At 31.6% G+C, this 18,375-nt stretch overlaps 1 long non-coding RNA gene across 1 annotated transcript in view; it reads right to left on the bottom strand.

Moving 5' to 3' along the window:
- LOC107507040 overlaps positions 1-18,156 on the bottom strand; it is a 53,528-nt gene extending 35,372 nt beyond the window's left edge. The window contains exons 1-2 of the long non-coding RNA XR_001596060.2: positions 18,061-18,156; positions 16,289-16,364 (exon numbers count right to left, since the gene is read on the bottom strand). This is a non-coding gene — a long non-coding RNA (uncharacterized LOC107507040). The remainder of the gene's footprint in view (positions 1-16,288; positions 16,365-18,060) is intronic.
- Positions 18,157-18,375: the final 219 nt, after the last annotated feature.

Below are 18,375 nucleotides of genomic sequence, written 5' to 3'. Positions count from 1 at the left end.
AATAAACTATGACAAAGAGAATAGAGGTATGTTGGAAGAAAACAGTGAGCTTCCTATGATTGTTTTTTGTTTAGTTGTAGATATTTATGACTGCTATTGCTTTCTGAAATACCTGAGTTGATCCACGACAAGAGACATGTAGGTCTAGAAAGAATGGAACAAACAGCTCAGTTTTTCTGTATCTCAAGAGCACTCCCTGATAAGCTTCTCACATAGCAATTTCTTTCAATTATTAGCAGTTTCCTAAGGAAGCCAATCTGCACTATACCTTAAGTGATGTCAAAAGACAACAACCTGGAAGGCAATATTTATATCATTTATCAATAATAAAGGACTAACATATTATGTTAAATATATTTAAATGTGGGGAAAAGTGCAAATCCAAACAGAAAAATAAGCAATGAGCATAAACAGACAGTACAAATAAAATATATAGACATGGCCCTTAAACCTATGGCAAGATGTTCATTACTCACTATAAGAAAAATATAATTTAAAACTACAGCATGATACAATTTCTAAACTATCATGTTGATGAAAATGTAATAGTCTCATCATACATTATATTGGTGAGGCCGTGGGAAAATAGGCAGAATCATATACTGCTGGTAAGAATGCAAATTGGTACAAATATGAAAGGGATTTTTGCAATATCTAAATACAGTTCAAAATGTAGCTTTACTTTTTGACCCAGAAATTCCACTTCCAGGAATTTTTAATAAATATACAACTCAAAATGAAAAGTTACAAAAATTATATTTTGATAGATAAATGTGGTGAATATTCCCAAGCTTGTGTTTTCTAGCATATACATTTTTTTAGAAACAAATGTGATTTTTTAACTTAGAAAATAATACATTATACTAACATATTCTAAACTATTATATAAATATACTATATAATATATAGTATATATAATTATGTGTAATTATTTTCTCAAAAAAATGTATATTCAGATACTCAAAGACAGAAAGAATCATAAGGCAAATGAGGCCAAATATATACAATTGGTGAAGCTGTGTAAAATGTGTATGGTGGTCCTTTGCACTATTCTTGGAAATTAACTGTCAATTTGCAATGATATAAAAATGAAATGTTGTGATTTAATTTTGATATTGTGACAATTGTCTGTTTCTGAGATCTATTAGGAGTAATAAATATAATATACCTGAAACGAATATCAATTAAGAAAATAAAAATAATAGTTAACATTTATTGAGCACTAACCAAATAACATTAACAACGCTGTCTTTATTTGCATTATTAATTTACCACGACAAACTCTGATACAGGTACTAGTATTTTTAATTTACAGAAGGGATTGAAAAGAGGTTAAATAATCTTCCAAAGGTCACTGAACCAGACTGAGAGAAAGAAGACTTCACTTCTATGGTCCTAGTTCATAATTACAATTCTCATTTCTTGCTTCTTTCTAGAATTAATTTTTCCCACTATCATAGAATCCGTTTTTTTTTTTTTTTTTGAAGGCAGCAAAATAAATTTATAGATCAAATAGACAAAGAGGTGTGGTTAGGTGAAATGTGTCATTTATTAGTTACAGAGGAAATAAGGAAAGCCAAAGGACCTTGAAATATTTAGGTGATGGCAGGCTAATGTTATGTTCTGAATCCTCACATCTCTTTCTCTCTCTCTCACTCTCTCTTTTTTTTTTTTTGGTCAAAGAAGAAAAAAAAACAGGATTATCTATATTTGAGATATCCAAGTAGCAATGTTTCAGGAGGTATCTATGAAAATTTATCCACCAACATCTCAAGATACATAGAAAATTACCCTTAAGTGGTACAATAGTAGATGTGTTGGAACCCATTTTTTCCGTATCTCCTGCCGCATCTCCTAATGCTAAGGGGTGAGTAATCCCATACCTGGCCATTGATTTATTATTTAGATTTTTAAAAAATATGCATGCTACTAACAATCATATTTGCATTAAACTATATTTTTGAAATGTTTTGAATAACATTTTGGAAGAATTATCTCGTAATGACAATAAGAATCACTTCATTCATTCATTATGAAGCCAGTCATTCAATAATTGAGTGTTCGCCATGACTCCTCTTCTTTAACTTTCACTTCATTCACTTTTATCAAGCACACACAGGAAAAACAAACTTTCAGAATTGTCCATATAGTCTTTGGTATGTTTCTAAGCCTCCCAAATACTTTTGTCTCATATTTTTCTCTTTGACATGCAACTCAAGCTCACCTGACATTGCCTGACAGTGCTTCATAACAAAGAGTCCTGAGGACCTCATGATCTAGTTGAGAATTTTCATACCTAAACATTATTCCTTATAACATTGTATTAAATGGGCTTGCTTTTATGTAGAAGTGCAGCGATGTTGAGGATAGGAGAGATAATAACCCTTCCTGTAGCTGTCATGTTTGAGCCTGGGCTTAATGCTGCATAGACACTCGAGGGATGAATACGGAGAAAAGATGCCTGAAGAAGGGACTCTTAACCTGAGGGATGTAGTTAATCTCTACATAGGATTCCACTTCAGGGAAGCAGGAAAAAAACTTTAGGAGGTCTGAATCTTAACAACGGTTACATTCAGACACAATAGGAAGTTAACCAGGGCAGCAAGATGGATATTATTTAAGAGGACAAGAAAAAAAATATCTACTTCAAAAGAGAGAGATGACCAGAGGAAGCCTCTGGTTGCTAGAGACCAAGAGGGCTAGATATACCACATTTTGAGGGGGGGAGGGGGGGAGTCAGAATGGAACACATCAATTTACAGAAACTTCCTTATTCATGTGTTTCTCATAAACTTAGTATCTTGAATAAACATACTTGTAACATTTTTAGAATGGGAAAAAATTGAATTCGAACTTTATTGCAGTATAGCATATTGTGATTTTCATTATGATGATGAATGCTTTTAGAACAATCACTTTAAATTAGTTATGTTTCGTTTTCATTTGTAACTCTTGAAATAACTTTCAGTTAGGGGCCAGAATAATTCCTTAAAAATGGCTCAAATGACAAATGGTCTAAAGCAAAATACTGATAGGAGAAATCACTTAGGACAGGAAAATTAACTTTTTAAAATACACCCTTTTTGTTTCGAGCCTCCAAGTTCTAAAATGTTTTGCATATCATATAGAAATAATGACATAATTATAACTCTTCTGGTACTTATAATGATAAATTTATTCCTAGTGAATTCATTTGTTTTTATGTAGGGCCTTCCATAGGATTCTGCTTTAATTCAGTATTAAACAGGCTATTATTTGGTGGTGATTTAGTTATAATTAAATAGAAATGAGTATGTGAAAGCCTAATGAAGTTCAGAGAAATATTCATTATGCTTTAATACATTTATGTTATCTATTTGCCCAATAAATTGTTATACTTCTAGTGTAATTAACTAGGAATTAACTTATTTAATTAAAAAAAAAAGATTTCTAGTCTCAAAATTCTTAGTTATATATCCATTGAAAACCTAATTGAGAGTGCAGGAAACATATCTTGTAATGAATCAAACAAAAACTTAGTGTAGCATTGCAAGTGAATTATAATTGACTGCAACTGTTTATGGAATCATGATGGATCTGTAGCATTCAAGGTTTTTCTTCATTGACTTGTCTCTGACACTAAATATCTTTACACATTTTAGAATTCAATGCTTTATTAAATACTGTATATTTTCCCTCTGTCTTTTACTATCTGATATGAAGGCATTATCACATCAGCTCTTGTCAGTGAGTCATTTTTAATTTCTAAAGGATGAGTGTTTTATTTGTTCACATTGCTGTATTTTAATGCATTTGTCTTGCTGGGCAGGATGTGCCCCCCACCCTCCTCCTCAGTGTGGAAAATGATAGGAATTAACTGAGTGGCTGCAGAGTTTTCTTTTGTTTTCTCCTCCTCCCCTACTCCCTCCGCACTTCGTTATTGAGATGTCATTCACATACCCTATACTTCACCCATTTAAAGTATACAATTCAATGTTTTTAGTATATTCACAGATTTATGTGACCATCACCAGAGGCAAATTTAATTCATTTTTTTTACCTCGAAAAAAAGCACCATGCACTTTAGCTATCACTCCCCTTATGCCTTCATCCCTTCCACCCCCTAACACACATAGCCCTAAGCAGCTACTTTCTGCCTCTACAGATTTCTCTATATAAAATGAATAGAATCATATAACATATGGTCTTTTATGGCTGGCTTCATTCACTTAGCCTAATGTTTTCAAGTTTCGTCCATATTATAGCATGTATTAGTACTTTATTCCTTTTTATGGCCAAATATTATCCATCGTATGGATGGACCATGTTCTCTTTATCAATTTGCTAGTTGATGGATATTTGGGTTGTTTCTATCTTTTGACTATTATGAATAATACTGCTTAAATACATTCATATGAAAGTTTTTGTGTTTCATTTCCTGTGGTTATATGCACAGGAGTAGAATTACTGGGTCATATGGTAGCTCTATGTTTAACATTCTGAGGAAATGCCAGACCGTTTTCCACAATGACACCATCATTTTACATCGCCATCAGCATGCATGAGGGTTCTAATTTTTCCACATCTTCATTAATACTTTTTTATCTAATTTTTTGATTATAGCATTCCTTGTGGGTTTGGAGCGGTATCTCAGTTTTGTTTTGTTTTTTTAATTTGTATTTCCTTGATGACTAATGATGTTAAATATTTTTTCATGTGCTAATTGGTGATTTATATCATTTGTACACCTCCTTTGAGAACTGTCTATTCAGATTTTTCTCATTTTTAAACTGCGTTATTTGCCTTTTATTATTGAGTTGTAAGAGTTTTATATATCTGAAATATTAGTCCATTATTAGATATATGAGTTCCAAGTAACTGAACAGCTGTAAACTTTTCTTATTCAACAATTAACATATAGTGCCAAGATCAGTTGTGATTAGTGGTTGCAACCTCTAGTGACACTTCTGAATATTCTGAACCCCATTACTAGATGAAGTCAATCTTCATTTGTCATTTATTTCTTGTGTTTGTTTGAAATGAACACTATTAAGAGAACTTTAGAAAAAAATTGTGGACAACAGGTAGTCCTTCTTAGCCATGTACTTACACATCAACATGTTATTCTTTAAAAACCCTAACTCTAATATTAAGTCCCTGGAACTTTGCATAACCATGAAAGCCCTTAAAGAGATTAGAATACTGGAGAATTATAGTCTCAAGAAATGGATTTTCCTCTTCTGTCTTGTGAGAGGCCTGCCATTGAACCTCATCATCAAGGCAAGGACTTTAAAGAGTATGAGGGAAAAAAAATCTTCCATATTTCATAGCCATCAAATAAATCTCAAAGCTATTTTTCACATCAAACAAAATTTATATGTATGTATATTACTTCTATGTATTCAGGAGAAATACATATTTTATTTAAAATCTTTTCTTTGTAAAAAGGGTTCAGCAATTGGGACTAGAGATGGTTTCTAAAGAAGCTGATGACTCTATATCTTCATTCGCACATCTCTATTCTGTTTCTTATTTCTTTATATGATTCAGTGGCTAGAAATGAAGCCCTTTGCTCTAGAATACAGCATTACAGACTGAGTGACACTTTTTCCCCCCATTGCCTCTCTGGCGTCAACACAGTTGACTAGCCAAGATCTTATTTATTGTTTAGCTGTCTTTTGTTTTCATGCTGTAAAAGTGATTCATCCGAGTCACTGATCCTGTGCTAATGGTTATTTTAAAGGCATAACTCAGTCACTATAATTACAAAAATTCTAGTTTATTTTTGGCATCCTTCATGAAGCTTAATTTTTCCACCATTGCATAGCTTGCATGGTATTTCCCTGGACATGTTTCGATGGGTCACTATCCCTTTTACATGTGATTCATCAAACTAGGTTTCATACTAATCAGCAAATAATCCTCCTCAGTTCAGATGAAATTCTCACTTGCTGGTCCCTACATTTCCACCCCTTACTTTACTAGATAGTCCCAATGTTTCATCCATCTACACTCATGGCTGGATATGTTTATGGAACTAATTTCTTAACCTCTACAGTTTCTCTACTGGTAGGAACTCTTTGATCCATACCTGTTTTTGTTTGTTTGTTTTGTTTTGTTTTGCTTAAAAATTATATCTCAAATTCACATTTAAATTAGACAGACTGGTGTAAGATTCTAGTCAAGGTGACACATGCATCCTCTTTACTAAATGAAGTTCCACAGGTGTAAACTTAGTATATTAACTCTAATATTAGGTATATACATATATGATTATATATATGAAAATATTATTAATAGTTAAGACAAAGAAAGGCCCAAGTCTTTGTTTCTTAGGATGTTGTGGTAACTGCAGAAAATAAACAATGACATTCAAATATTTCATGAAGTTTCTGTGAGCTTATTTATAACTTGTCACTACAGCTACTACACCTTCTGAACAAAGAGTTTCCACAGTTCTTCTGCTAACTAAATAACCTTCTTTCTGCCATGTTATTGATTTTATAGAGCTGCATTTTAGCTTCCTTCAGGCCATTTCCTCCAGGCTACCCTTTTCTTCCTAAGGCAATAACCATTTTTAATCTTGCCAACCAAGCAAGAGACGGCTTGCTGACAAGAACCCAGCTGCCAAGCCCCTAGCACTCCCTGTTTCTCAATTGTGCTCAAAGAGTAATGTGACAGATCAACAGCAAACTTCTTATTTATTTTCAGATTGACCAGATATTCATATTTCAGTGAATGAGAAATATGTATATATTTGAAAATACGGAATATGAAAACTTTGCCTTAGATAATTTAAGATGCCTCCTCAGGAGTCAAGTATTCCAAACCACTCATTTTTCTCCAACCTTTTTCTCCTTCCACCCTACCACCTGTGCTTTTTTATGCTCTATCAATGAAGGCTAGAAAGGTCCTGCTATAGAGAGAATTTCTGTTTGAATTTCAACAAAATTCCTATGTTGAAAATTTAATGCCTAAGATGATGGTAGGAGGAGGTGAGACCTTTGGAAGGTGATTAGGTCATGAAGGCAGAGTCCTCAAGAATGGGATTAGTGCCTATATAAAAGAAGCCCCAGAGAGATGATCAATCCTTTTACTACTGTGAGGACACAGTGGTAAGTCATCAGTTTGCAACTCAGAAGAGGACTCTACCAGAACCGAACCATGCCGGCACCCTGATCTTGGACTTTCAGCTTTCAGAACAGTGTATTATAAATACCAATTTATGGTATTTTGTTATAGCAGCCCAAACAGATTAGGATAGGTCATTAAAATTATAATCACATTCTTTTTCAGATGAGAAAATAGAGGTCACAAATTGAGAATCTGTTTTGAAGTGAAATAATCCATGGAGAGAATAGTATTTATAGATATGAAAGCATGAGTTTGAAAATCGGAACAGAAACAACCATCTGTCACCAGACAAGGATATTACAATATTATTAACTATATTCTCCCTGCTCTACATTATATCCCTGTGACTTATTTTATAACTAGAAGTTTGTACCTCTTATTCCTCGTCAACTTTTTTGCCCTCTTCACCATACTTTTTCCTCTGGCAACCATCAGTTTATTCTTCATACCTGTGAAACTGTTTTTGTCTTGTATTGTTTGGTTTTTGTTGTTGTTTTTTCTTAGATTCTACAAATAAGTGAAATCCCAAGGTCTTTGTCCTTCCCTGTCTGACTTATTTCACTTAGCATAATAACTTCTAGGTCCATCCATGTTGTCACAAATGGCAAAATTTATGTGGTGATCACTTCATTAGGTACATTAATGTTGAAGAACTATGTTGTATTCCTGAAAGTAATATATTATATATTAACTATATTTAATAATAAAAATAAAGTAATTCTGAATAATCATTTAATATGATGGGATTGAGAATATATCTGTGGACTAGAAAAAAGTCAGAACAAAATATTATGCCACTGAATTAAAATACTTTAATATTTAAGTGATTCTTAACATGGGGCAATATTTGTTGAGAAGATTAATTGGGAGACTATAGGCATCTGATAAATAATAAGTGATTTAAAAAGACAGCAAAGCAATTTATTCATAGTTGATAACAAATTCACTTTCACTATGTAGTTTATGGTAAATTAGTTTAACTTTTTATTTTTAAATACATATAGATTCATAGGAAATTGCAAAAAAATGTATAGGGTAGAGCCTTGCATCCTTTTCCCAGCCTCCCCCAATGTTAACATCTTGTATAACTATAGGATCATATCAAAACCAGGTAATTCACGTTTGTAATATCCACAAGGATTATTTAGATTTCACCACTTGTAGATGCATTATTTTTCAAGTGTGCATATACAGTGCTGTGCAATTTTATCACATATGTAGCTTTCTTTAACTACCACAAGTTCTCTACTCATTCTAAACCCTGATAGCCACTAATCTTTCCATCTCTATAATTTAATTATTTAAAAAAATATTTTTTTCTAATTATAATTGACACACAATATTATATTAGTTTCAGGTGTACAGCATAGTGATTAGACATTTATATACTTTATGAAAGTGTTATGTAAATAGCATCATATAGAATAAACTTTTGATATTACCTTTTTTCATTTAGCATAATTTCTTTGAGGTTTATCCAGACTTTTGCATGTATCAATAGTCTGTTCCTTGTTATTGCTGCGTACTATTCTGTGGTAGGGATGTGTACTATATTTGTTTAAACATTTGCCCATTTGAGGACATTCGAGGAATTTCCAGTTTAGGGCCACAATAAGTAATGTTGCTATGAACATTCGTGTGCACATTTCTGCATGAAAATAGTTTTTATTTCTCTAAGATAAATGCCCAAGAGGGCATTTGCCAGATCATACAGTAAATTCATTTTCAGTTTTAATGAAACTGACAAGCTATCTTGCAGAGTGCTTGAAACATTTTACATTTCCACCAGTAATATATGAGTGATCCAGTTCCTTTGCAGCCATTAGCATTATCACTTTTTTATTGTCATCCTTATGGGTTTATAGTGATATTGTGGCTTTAATTTGCATTCTCCTAATGGCAAATGATGTTGAACACCTTTTCATTTGCTTATTTGCCATGTATGTATCCTTTCTGGTGGAATGTATCTTCAAGATTTTTGCCATTTTTCTAACTGAACTGTCTGTTGACTTTTGAGAGTGCTTTGTAAACTCTACATACTATTTCTTTAAACATATGGTTTGCAAATATTGTCTTCCAGCACTTAGCTTTCTTTTCCATCCTCTTCACGTGACCTTTCGAGGAGTAAAATTTAAAAATTTTGATGAGGTCCCATTTATCACTTAAAAAAATAAATTATGCTTTTGGTGTCAAGTCTAAAATTTCTTTACCTAGGCCTGGGTCCCTAAGAGATTCACTTAGGTATTTTTTTTTTTCCTCAAAAGTTTCATATTTAGGTTACATTTAAGTCTGTGATCCATTGCCAGTTAATTTTCTATATGTTATGAGGTTTATGTCTAGGTACTTTATTTTTATTTTCGGCCTAAGTATATTCTATTGGTATAGCACCATTTGTTGAAAATGCTATTCCTCCTCCATTGAATTTTTTTTTTTTTGCACATTTTTCAAAAATCAATTTTGCATATTTGTGTGAGTCTACTTCTGGGTTCTCTATTCTGTTCAATTGATTTATATGTATATTTCTTCATAAGTATTACACTGTCCTGATTACTGTAGGTAGACAGTAAATTTAACATCAGTAAGATTGAGTCCTCTCACATTATTCTTCTTTTCAAAATTGTTTTAGTTATCATAGGGCTGGCCTATGCCTTTCCATATAAGTTTTATAGTAAGTTTTTTTTTTTTATGGCTGAAAAAAAATGCTAGGATTTTGATAGCAATGCATAACTTCTAAGGTAAATTCGGGAAGTATTGACATGTTTAGTATAAGGAGTCTTTCTATCCATGAACATGTTAAGTATCTCCAGTTATTTAGGTTTTCTTTGAGTTTTTAATCAGAATTTTGTAATTTAATGCATATAGATTTCTAGATATATTTTTATATTTATACCTAAGTATTCCATCTTATTTGGGGCAATTTGGGTAGGTGATATTTATTGCATTTTATCTTAAATCTTATGATTTTGCTGAAGGCATTTATTAGTTCAAAATAATTTTTTATGGTAGATTTTTGTGAGTTTATACATAGGCAATTATGAAATCTGCAAATATAGTTTCACTTCTTCATTTCTAATTGGTATGCCTTTTAATTTTTTTTTTTTCCTTATTGTGCTGGCTAGAATTTCTAGTGTTATGTTGAATAATAATGGTGAGGGTAGAAATTCACGACTCGTTCTCAACCCTCAAAGTAAAGCAAAGCAATCAGTCTTTCACCACTAAATAGGATGCTAGACATAATTTTATATATATATATATATATATATATATATATATATATATATATAAAATCTTTATCAGTTTGGCAAGTTCTTTATTGCTAATTTGCTGAAATTTTTCTCATGCATAGGTATTAGATTTTGTCAAATGCTTTTTCTTCATTAATTGATATGAGTCTATGAACCATCTTCATTAGTCTATTGTTATGGTGAACTACATTGATTGATTTTCAAATACTGAACTATCCCTACATACCTAAAATCAATTCCATTTGGTCATGGTGTTTAGCATTTTTTATATAATGATGAATTCAATTTGCTAATATTTTGTCATAAATTTTGGCATCTAAATTCATGAGAGATATTGGTTTGTAGTTTTTTTTTTTGAATTGTTTTTGTGTGGTTTTGGTTCAAGCAATATTGGCCTCCAAATGAGTAGGAAGTGTTCACTTTTCTTATATTTAGTGAAAGAGATTCCTGTTAATTCTTTAAATTCTCCAGTGTAAAACATCTCAGCCTAGAGATTTGGGGGAGAGGGGCTGGGGGAGAGCTTTATAGTCACAAATTAAATTTATTTAATGGTAATGGGACCAGTCAGAGTGAGTAAACTATTGATCTTTCCTCAAGTTTACTGATTTTACTCTGAGTCATTTCTACTCTACTTTGAGACCATCCAGTGAGGTTTTTACTTAGTCGGTATATTTTTTAGTTCTAAAATCCTCATGTGTTTCTTTTTCGTAACTTGTATTTATTTTCTAAGATTTTCTATATTTTTCATTTGTTTCAAGAGAATTCTTAACTGTTTCTAAAAGCATTTTTATAGCAACAGCTTAAAATCCTTGTCACATAATGTAACATGTAAATAATCTCAGTGTTAGTGTCAATGTATTGTTTTTATCTTTTAAGTTTTGTTTTTCTTAAGTCTTGGTGTTATAAGAAATTTTTATCCTTGACATTTTTATTCTATCCTTGACATTTTTCACATTATCATAGAAGATATTGAATCCTATTTAAAACTTCTGTTTCAGCAGATAGTCACACTATTAGGCATAGCATGTACATTCTTGACTACTTTTGTAAACTGTAATTCCAAGGATGGTTTAATATTCATAGACTTGGCAATGGTATTCTGGGCTTTTTTTGTTCTTCTGTGTTGCCTGCAGGTACCAGTTGGACTTTCAAGTGGGACTAAGCAAGAGGTACAATCCCACCTAGACTCTCCTGATATGGCCACTATGGGTGGACTGACCTACTTGCTATCCCAGGTGTAGAACAGGGAACCTGCTCACGCTGACACTTTAGCAGACCAGGCTTGCCATCCCAGGCAAGTATCCTGTGGGGCAGGAATCCTGCTGTCACTGCTGCTGAGGTAGATTGGATTGCTATTGTTGAAGCACAGGACAGGAGATGTCTCTGCCTTGAATTCACTTTGTCATTGTAAACAGGCTATTAGAAGGTGTGGTGTGGGGAACCTGTTGGCCTGCCTGGCTCTGCTGTTATTACTATGGGCAGATAAACCTCTGCTTCTGGTGGATGTGCAGCAGGGATGGGTTGGCCCAACTATTCTTTGCTGATATTACCCCTACAGGTAGATCAGTTGCACAATGAACTTTTAAACATACACTGTTTTTAGTAAAATTAATATGAATATGTAGCAAAATTATTACAGTATTTTCTTTTCAATCCTTTACATTAAGGCTTCGTGATAACTCTTAGTCAAATGTGATTCATAGATTTTTGTCTTTTCTGTTCTCATCAGACATATTCTTTTCAAGTTCTTTCAAGATCTTCTGATTCTCTTTTGATGTTGTAATTCACAATCTGTGCTAGGAGAGTCATGCCTTTGAGTGTATCCTTTGTTACTCTTTGCATAATTTCTTAATGACTACATGTTAAACTTAACTTGAAATATGGTCTTTATCCACTGTATTAATAAGGAAGCTATGCTTCTTTTAAATATTCTCTACAAGTCTATGGCCATGCTACCCTGAACAAGCCCAACCCTGTCCGATCTTGGAAGCTAAGCTGGTTAGTACTTGGATGGGAGACCACCAAGGAAGACCAGGTGCTGTAGGTGTAAAAAATAAAAAAAAAATAAGGGATTGTAAACTGACAAGGTCCTTGCAATCTGTGAGGTCAACCAAGGGTTGCCTTGCTTTAAAAAATTTAAAAAATAAAAAATAAATAAGTATGCTCTACAAATGCTTACTACTACTTACTGTATTTTCCTATACATAGTAATAAACTTTATCATATGCTTCAATATCTGCCTCTGTTTACCTGTTATTTAATAATGGAGAGATGATTTGGTGTGAAAAGTAATTTCCTGGTTATAGTCCAAAATTGAGTATTCTCAGCAGAAGTATAAATGCCACTGTGCCTAATATCACTATGAAATACAGAACAGGAGCTTAAGACATTTTAAATTAAGATCATTTAATACCCAATGAGAAATTAGCTTCAAAAGCACCTATATGTCTAATTTTGGGGCCAAGTAGACATGACCGTTTATGAACTGCTATTTTGCATTATTTTGTATTACTTTACATTTTATTAATGTGACTATTCAATATTTACTTTAAGTGTCTGTGCCCATAATTTCACCAAGCAGCAATTAGTTATTTACATTCATTTATTTGACTTTTTACTCCAGTTCTGAGTATCAATTAGTACTATTATTCAACTTAATATTAAATGGATCCTGGATCATTCTATATTTAATCATCTATTTGACTCATGAAGCCTATATTTTTATTAGTAATTCAGCAGAAATGCTATCCCAGGCTACTACATAAAATGACAGATAATTAAACCAAAAATCAACTCAATTTTTTCCCAAAAATAGGAGACAATTTTATAGTCACTTTTGCTTGTTCCATAACACTATTTTACAATTTGCTCAATCAGTCCAGAAGTTAAGATAAGAGACCTTGAGGAGTCAATATTAATATGCAGTTTTATCTTCATCTTAAAAAAAAATTCTATAAGAACATATATCTTAGAGGAAAGATGGTATTGAACAAATTAAAAAGTGATAGTTCAGCTTATAAATATTAAGTCTGGAAAATGTTGAATCTTTTTGTTAAAAAAAAAACAAAAAGAAAAGATCAAAAATGAATTAATTAAAGGGCAAGGCGAATTCTGTTTGTCATCTGTGTTAAACTGTGTTTAACTCTTCTTGAGTAGCTACCTGTATCATATCTTATTATTTCTCCCACTTCTGCACTTGCTTTTCCAACTGTGCTTGCCTCTGAAAAGGCCTCTTTAGACCCAGCTAAAATGCCACATACAGGCGGAGACTTCTATATTCACTTACATTCCTTCTTCCACTGAATAATTTATTATTTGCTTCTCTTTTATTTAGCCCTTCATTGAAAGCCTATGTTTGTTGCTTACCTTTGTAAAATGAAAATGGTAACCTCTAAATTTCATTGTTGTCACTATTTTAAATAGCATTTTTACACATATATACCTTGACATGAATTAACATATAGTAATTTCCCTCTTCTACATCACAAACTAGTTAGTAGTTATTTAGCTCTGAGGTAGAAGACTAGATAAAATTTGGGAATTAATGCAGATTTTAGAGACTTATACTAAGGATTAGAAAGAAATGTATGTAAAACATAACATAAAAACATGCTGTATATTCACAAAGGTGTGTGTTAGAATGATGAAAAAATACTGAACCCTGATCCTGTGGCCTGATCTTACAAGTTTTTGTGGGACATTTGAAATGTTCATCAATAACTGGAACTGTGGATAAGCATGATTTGACTTTTGGAAGAATTCCTCCTCCCTGCTGACACAGTGGTATTAAAAATGTAACATGGCTTAATGGAAAAGAACATGGATTTTAAAGAGAAAAGGCATACCTTTGAATGATAAAATTGTCAAATATTAGTTGTATGACCTTGGCAGTTTTTTAAAACCTCTTTAGGTTTTAAATAACAATAAAATCAATTGGAATATTAATAGTGGACAAGAGAATGTCCACTATTATTAAATATTAACCTTTGGATTGTTAATGTAATGTTTGGACATCTTCTATTTTAAACTATTTTTTTCCAGTTTAAAATAGAGAATAGGGATATATTTGCTATTACTTCTACAGAAGAAGCTTCAGAGGAGTTAAAAAGCTAATATTATTTTCTTTGCCTTTTCATCTAATATCCATTAATTACAAATATTATAATTTAAGTCTAACCAAATTTTTGCATATGATTTGTCATTCCATAATTTGATTAAGAATTGTGAAAAAGGTAAAAGTTATAGAATTAAAATATTCTAAAATATTTATGGAACACTAAAAATAGTTATATTTAAGGCCAATGAAAAGGAGAGTATAAAATTTTGAAATGTGAAAGAAATATCACAATTGCCGAAATACATTATAGTTAATGTACATAATTTACCTGCTGTGAAAACCATTTCCTGGTATTGCTTTTCAAGTCTTGTCAGCATGTTCTCTCAGATGGAAAGATAATTGATTTGGGAATTTCAGACCATTGGTGGATTGTAAGTGGGAAGATCTGATTTGATTAGTATGCTCACTGGATTTTTTATGAAACCTTAAGCAGACTATCCTCTAAAATAATTTGATCAGCTGATCACTTGAGGTAATTTTGGGAGAAACTAAGTTTGGCAGGAGAAAATTATCACATCACTTTTTGTATTCCCATCACCAGTTTATTATGAATTTTAGATTTAGTTAGAAGAGGAATTTGAAAGTTATAATATGGATAACTCATTCAACAAATATGTATCAAATAAGTACTAAGGCTTAAAAACAAATATAGTTTTGAAGGATACTTGGGTGACCAAGACAGACACTATATCTGGTCTAGTATAGTTTATATTTCAGAGAATGTAAATAATAGTAAAAATAAATAATAATTTAAAAATCTAAAATAAATTGTAAGTAATGACTATATTAAAAAAGATAAAACACCTGATGTAATTCATTGTAATTGGGGGAGTGATGGCAATTTATACTGGGACAGTCAAGAAATTCTCATTAGGAAGCTGAGGTCTGAATGATAGGAAGGACCAGCTGACAGTTCATTTGGTAGTGGAATGTACTCCAGAGGAAGCAGTAAATATTAAAGTCCAAGGTGTGGGCACAAGGCCGCAGTGAATGGCCAGTGAAAAGCTAATTGGTGGTAGATGATGTTGGGGGAGATAAACAGCTCAAATAAGGCAAAGAATTTTAGGCCACTATAAAAGTTTAAATTTTATACTGTGTATAATAGAACATAAACAGGTATATTCATTCATTAAATCAATAAACATTTTAAAGCATCTATTCTATGAAAGACTGTAAATGGTGCTATGGGAAATTTGGATCTGAAATGAAGACATAGAAAATCTCTAATGGAGATTTTACATGGAAGACAATATACAAGTAACTCTACACATAAGAAAAAAAAATGTGAGCAGAATACTATGAGAATTTAGAAGAGTGTACATATTAGGTATTTTGATGCCCCTTTATTAAAGAGGTGATATTTGAGTTGAATTCTTAAGTATTAGTAAGACTTTATTGAGCTGAAAAGTTAAATGCCAACCAAGTTAAAGTGAAATGATTATTTTTCTTTCAGTTATGGAGGAGGAACACTGGTAGTTTTGAGTGGGAGACTGTATAATCCAAGGAGCGCCTTAGAGAAGAACAATGAGAGCAGCAGTTTGAAAGCGGATGGCAAAGCAAATGAGGAAGCAAGGTGAATGACGGATTGTGTGGTGCTACAGAGATTGCCAGGTGCTACTGTGTCTAATTCTAAAATTCTTGCTGGGTCATCCTTTCCATTATTTTCATATCATGAAACAGATGAAATATAACAAATCAACTTCCTGAGACTAACAGGATAAAGTTCAACTTTAATGTCGTTTTCAAAATTCTCTAAAATCTTGCTTTTTGCAATTTCACCTACACTCATCTACTGGTTTACTGGATTACTTACAGTTATGTAAACATAGCATCATCTTCAGTTCTTCTTGGGCTTTGTTTATAATCTCAATTGCCACTGAATTGTGCACCTGAAAATGGTCAAAGTGATAAATCTTATGTTATCTATATTTTACTACAATAAAAATATTAAAAACTTGCATCAAAACAAAAAATATAATGGTGAAATGTTATTAGTTTTTTCATTAGAAACAAGAGAAGAATATTTTATCACCAGTGTTTATTGGTATTGCACTGGACATCTTAGTGAATGAAAGAAACCAAGAAAAATGAATAAGAGGCATATGGATTAAAAAGAAAGAAAATCATTATATTCAGAAAAAAATGATTGCCCACATATTAAAAAAATCAAGATACTTCCTTGACAAATATGAAATATTTTTTCTTATTTAAATAATCTAAAGCAAAAAGATGTAATATTGAAAATATTAATAAACACAAAATTACCATTTTGAATGGTCAGTAAATAGTGAATGTTACATTGTTCTGTTACTCTGTGCCTATGTTTAATTTTTACCAAAAAGGGGGAGAAGAGAGGAAAAATGAAATCATATCCTTGTGGTTTCATGTTTAAATTACTTCAAATAGTCAAGGAAAAAATACAACATGCTCTATTTAACACATTCCCTAGCATACAGAAAAAACAAGGTTCCAGGAAAAAAAGCATAAATAAAGGGGAAAGAAAACATGGCAAAGGTAGTCCTTAAATACATATTTTAAAACCTTAATAAAGTAAATTTCAGCAGTATTATGACCAAAGGGTATCATTCTAATAGAGCAATGTTAAGATTTTTAGTAATTTAACATATCAATAAATCATAGAACAAAAACACATATATAACCATCTTGAGAGTTACTAAAAAGAAAGAGACAGATAATGAAAATCAAAATTATTCCTGACTAAAAATTAAGTCCCAAACAAAATAGGAATATGAGAATATTTAATAAACATGATTATGCTTTTATGGAAACAGTGCTGAAACTCTGGATTTGTGGTGAATGGCTGAGTCATTCTCAAATAAATAAAAGAGAAGACAAGGGAGCTTCTTTCATGACCATTACATTTTCTTCAGAAAGTTTTAGACAATGCATAACGACAAGACATTGAAATAAAAGGAATATGTATTTTTAAAAAGGAAATAAATGTATCTATATTTGTTACTGATGTCACGCATGCCTAGAATATCAAATCAAAAACATAAACTATTGCAATAAGAGCATTCAATAGGTTCCTGAAAACACAATTAAAACAAAAATCAAAAACATTTTTATATAAAACTATAACTTACTATAAATGTAATGGAGAAAAAATACATTTATGGTATTCAAAGAAAAATAACATGAAAGAATAGGTTTAACAAAAAAATGGCAGACCTATTTAAAAGAATATCTATACTTGAATATGGAACATAAAAGAAATTTTGTTGCCAAATTGATCAATACCGATTGAAAAATAATTGGAACATTATTTGATTGCTCTGAATATTCTGTATTTTCATTTATTAAGTATGACTTTGGAACAGGAAATCTGTAAGCAATAATATACTTATGCAAGAAAAAACAAGAACAAGTACAACATCATAAAATGCTAAAATTTTAAGAATTTTCTTCAATTGAAAATCCACAGAGCGTGATAAAATTTAATTTAAATATTTGCTGTTCATCAAATTTTAGAGGAAAGTTTATCTGTGTGGTCTATGAATAAAATTTTACTTTCAAATATCATCTGGTTAACTAACTTGTGTTTATTACATCAATTCCACTTACATTTCAGGTGACTTCATAATAATCTCATGGCAGTGCCAGTAAAGATAATGTGATCTCAAAAGGCTTCATTTTCCAACTTTTTCAATATATGCAACTGAGGAGAGAAAAATGTGTGATCTTAAAAATGATAGGCTGTTTGCATGTCTTTACATGTGGGCAGTTTTCTACACATACTGCTATGGTCTAAAAATAAAATGCTTGAAAATTCGGTTCTTTTTATGCTTATAAATTAAGTTTGAACTTTTGTCAGAAATGAAATAAAAATGAATCTATGGCTTATTGAAATCCAACTAAATTGAACTATGGTGCACTGGG

This window comes from Rousettus aegyptiacus, unplaced genomic scaffold (genome assembly GCF_014176215.1).
Source record: "Rousettus aegyptiacus isolate mRouAeg1 unplaced genomic scaffold, mRouAeg1.p scaffold_m13_p_7, whole genome shotgun sequence".
In the NCBI taxonomy this organism is placed as follows: Eukaryota; Metazoa; Chordata; class Mammalia; order Chiroptera; family Pteropodidae; genus Rousettus; species Rousettus aegyptiacus.
This window is presented reverse-complemented; position numbering and strand designations above follow the sequence as displayed.